We start from the raw sequence: 4861 nt of genomic DNA on the forward strand, positions 1-4861 counted from the left end.
ATTCAAATAAAATTTATCATTGAATAATTAGGTGTTTATCAATCACAGCTTCCTGGAACAAATGAACGCATTTTTGACATGTTGGAACATACTAAGGCCAAAGGAAAAAAAGGTGACTCCAATAGGGAAATGCAAGGCTATAACTAGAAAAAATACTAAATTTAACTCCACGGTATAAGCCCAAACCCTCTGTAAACAGAATGCTGGATAGTGACTCTGAAAATGAACCATTCTTTTTGTTGCCTGAAGGTGGCAATAATGATACCAAACTTACAAAGCATTTCATTGACGGTTTTATATTTAGAACCTTTGTGAGTTTTTAAAGCATTAAAAAAATAACTTTATAGAATTGCATTTGTACTACTAACTTTTTATGGCACTATTCATTTTCCATTAGCCCCACAGAAGACAGTAGGAAAACCTCCTGCATCCTACAGCTGCCTCTCTAGGGTTTTCTAAGACACATTCTATAAAGCAAAGCAAAAACTAAGATTGTACTGTTTCTGTGATTTTTTTTTTTAAACTACACTTTCATACCTACTAATCAAAACTAAATGCAATACACAGAAAGTAGAAGGCTATCAAAAAGGTAGAAGGCTATGCAAACACTACTAAAAAAAAAATCATCCTTTGAAAACCAACCATGAACCGTAGCAGAGTCAGAGCAGGTTCTGCATCCACAGCAAAATAACCAGAAATGCTTCCCCGCATCCCACAGGAAGAAGGATACTGACAAGAAGTGCAGCTATAGCTTCAGCTCCACAATATTCCTGAGTACAGAGATGTTACATTTTATGAAACCCAGGCAAACTACAACCAATGGTATAGTAAAGAGAAGCAGACCTGTACAAAAGTGAAATACTTGGCATACTAGTGCTAGGTAAGAGGATCTGCAGGGTGACAGTTTTATGTCTCACAAAATATACTACAGTATTTAGACCAAGTCTAGTGTTACACCATTTTTTGTGAAGTTATTTGCACCTTTCAGGTCTGCAGGGCACAAGTGAAGTTTTTAATGCTAGGTGCCGATGTTAGAATTTAAAATTCAAGTTACTTTGCTGTTAGTGTTTCTGATGCTAGGAATTCAAATAAGCATGTGGTTAATAGAAATGAGAGTGCTAATAAAGGCTAGTAACCAGTTAATTGACAAATAGGGATTAGAAAAAAGTCAGTAGCACAGTTAAGCATGAAGTGTAAGCATCTCAGGGTTTTGTATCTTAAATACAAAAGCATTTTCTCTCCATCTTCAAATAGACAACTTGCTTGCAAAACACAAACTATCACAGACACACCTTAAAGCTTTTGCTTGCAAAGCAATTCTTTAGATTTAGGTGACTGCCTAACTCAGTAGGACATAATTATACTTATCAGATAAATAAGGCAAATACAATCATTTGAAGAAGCGTGAGCAACAACAAAAAAGTTACTAATCCTAGCAGCATAAAATAATACAGTTTTTAGTAGCTATACAAAATATTTCTTGGTCTGTAAAAATACTACACCTTCAAGTAAAGCATTAACATAAAGCAGTAAAGACCATCCATTCTTACAGCTCTGTCTTGCTATATTTCACTTCGCTTTATTAAAATAAAAAGAGCTAGATTTACAGGAAAAGAATACCTGTAACATTGCTCAATGTACATTTAATAAAGCCTGCTCCAGCATTCCTTACCAGCAGGACAGAAATTCCTAAACACAGAAAATAGCAAATGCAAAACGAAAAAAAAAGCCAATGGCCTCTGGAACTAGCACAACATTAAACTACTTAATAAAACAACTGATATACTTATTAACTTCATAGTTTTACAGGAAAAGAATACCTGTAACATTGCTCAATGTACATTTAATAAAGCCTGCTCCAGCATTCCTTACCAGCAGGACAGAAATTCCTAACTCCTTAACATAGCAAGTTTGAGATGCAAAACTAATTCAATGGCCTCTGGAACTAGCACAACATTAAACTACTTAATAAAACAACTGATATACTTATTAACTTCATTTTTAGCACTTTCTAAAGCAAATTCAGAAGACAGACAACCAACCACCCCAGCATTTTACTAAACCTGCTTACTATCTCTTCAAGATAGATGTACCATGGCAGGGCCTTAAGTGCATTAATAAGCTTTAATGGCCCTGACCAGCCCCACCTGGTGCATCCTGCCACACCCCTGCCTACAGCCCAGGAGCCCCATTTAAGCTCAGCCCGGGACTCAGTCCTAGCCTGAGTTACACTGTAAAAGTGTTGGTCTCTAGCTCACTTACAGCTAGGTCACTACCTAGCTATAGATACTCACCTGATCTGGACCTTGACCTTGTCTTGTCAGAAAGGACCTGCCTAGAAATCATTAGGCTGTGTTAGACTCTACCTCACTGACTGGCACTTCTAGCTTGACCTCAGACCTGCCTCATCACTGTAGACTCGTCTAATATCTGCCCTGCTCAGGTACTCTGGGGTGGGTCTCCCTGGCAAAGCCTCTGCCCTGCTGGCTGTATGTGCTCAGCTCCTGGGTATCCTCTCTGAGGGAGCAGTGGCCCTCGCTGGTCCCTGCTGCACAATGCTGAGCTCTTCAAACCACCAATGTAGTATCTCTTTTTTTTTTTTTCTTCACAGCTCAGAATGGGAGAATCAACAAGTGACTATTGGAGTGATGGCTCACACTATTAGAATGGAATTAATTTGCACTCTGAAGATTTCTAAAACCATACCTATCTTTAGTCTAAAAAAAACCCCAAAGAAAAAGGTTATTTATTCTAACAATCAAAAGTAAAGAAACTTTGCTACTAAAATACCCTGCTTTGACCACCCAAATATTCTAAATGGAGGCCTATTTATTTAAGCATACACACCTCAAACATAAATGGTAATTTGCTTGCAAAGAGTAGTGGTCAGGTAGGTAGAGGCCTTTTCATTATGTCATTAAAGTAGCTTACTTAAGCTCAATTTTCATTCCTGAAAAAAGCTTATATGTGGTAATTAAGTTTTTAAATATTATTTTTCACTGTCTAGATAACATATCACAAGTGGAAGTTCAATTTGCTATAGATTACTTTCTATTTGTATCAGTAGTTTTGATATTAATAACAATCCAAGTTTAAAAGTAGTAATTTAAATTTTTGTAATAAAAAGTTTCAATGAAATAAAAAAAGATATCAAGAAGAAACAAGTCTCTTTTCTTGAAATGTTCCTAAGCACTCAGAAAGTAAAAAAACAAACAAAACCCCCTGTCTTTTCACTAGAACAATATTTTATACATTAAAGAAGTTCTACATACCAGATAGTGATTTATTGTTATCAGTGTATATGGAAAAAAGGAGTCTTCCTGCTTCAAACAATATAAAAGTCAATAGTTTCCATAGTTACCTTTTCAGTCCAAATTGCTTCAACATTAATTAAAATATCTAAAAAGCAGTTTCTTTGGGGGAAAATCAGCTCATAAATCAGAAAAGTAGGCTTAGGAACTCTATTAATTAGCATCTTGCTAATAATAAACGTTGGTTTTGGCATGTTTTTAATGAAAAAAGCGCATACTCTTTCACTCCTATTAATGTCAATGTTACTCTGCTTTGCTGACACATGCAAAAGTTTCTCTACAAAAGGTATTTATGGCACATACCTACTCAAAGACCTATATGAGTAGGAGAAATGCTAGTTACACTTCATTGGACCAGGTAACTCATTTCAGAATAACTAGTGCATAAATAAAAATCAAAAGTTAAGATTCAAGATGTTAAGTCATTAAAAATACTGCTTGCTTTGGCTTCAGAGAACAGGTGACACTGCAAGTAAGCTAGTTGTTACTACTATAATATATACCTTTATAGTAATTCACAATTTTTTAAATCAAATTTAGTAACTTAATGCTTTATAGTTGTGACTATCAGTTCACCCAAAATTCTGTGGATGGTTAGCTATAGGACAAAATCAAGTTTGCTTTAGGGTTTAATAGGATGTGTAAGTAATAGGCCACAGATTTATTTTTTCTTAATCTTCTTAGTAGAAATGTGCCAGAGGATCTTTTAGTCTTACTACCCTTTTTTTTTTTCCTTGGTACAGCTACCAGAATAACTAAGATTGGTCATATGTTACTGTGCATGCTGTGTTTTATCCAAATACATCATTGCATCTGCCATCATAAGTGAAAAAAAACCCCAACAATTTAGGAACCCAATTTTGTAATTTCTTCTTTACTCATGCACCTCCACGTGGCTGAATGCCTCACGCAAACCAAATTCCAGGATCAGGGCCTAAGTTCAGGATTCAGCATTTTATCAGACTCAGTGTTTGTAGTTAACAACACTTAGTTTGAAAATAGTTGGCCAAGCTGTGGCTAAAAAATTGTAAATATGCATTATTACACCACCTAAGCTAGTCAGATAATATGTATTTGGATTTACACATTGTTTTTCCACAAAGATAGGGAAAATCCACACATTTTAATGTGTTTGGTTGGAAATGTTTAGCGATTTTAAAATGACATGAGGGGAGGCATAGCCTGAGGGAGTCATGGTCTCAAGACCAGAGCGCAACCAGGTGCAAACCTATTCAATTTATCAGTGTGTGCACGTGTAAATACACAGCATTATCTCTTGGTATTCTATATATATTTCCATAGGTAAGTATGTGATAGATATGTATAAATTAGCGGGACTAATACCTGCCTGCAAGTCCCCCGTAAGCCCTCGCTCTGTCCTAAGGAGACTGCTCACGTTTTAAAAGGCCACCACACGGAAGATCGCTGTGAGCAGCCGCACGGGAGGTCACACAGCGCAACGCGTAGTGCTCCAACCTGGGGCGGGGATGGGGCTGGCGGCTCCGGCCGCCCGCCCAGCTCCCCAGCCCCGGTGCCCGGGACCGCCGGTG

Source organism: Aptenodytes forsteri, unplaced genomic scaffold (assembly GCF_000699145.1).
Source record: "Aptenodytes forsteri isolate BGI_AS27 unplaced genomic scaffold, ASM69914v1 Scaffold8, whole genome shotgun sequence".
NCBI classification, from domain to species: domain Eukaryota; kingdom Metazoa; phylum Chordata; class Aves; order Sphenisciformes; family Spheniscidae; genus Aptenodytes; species Aptenodytes forsteri.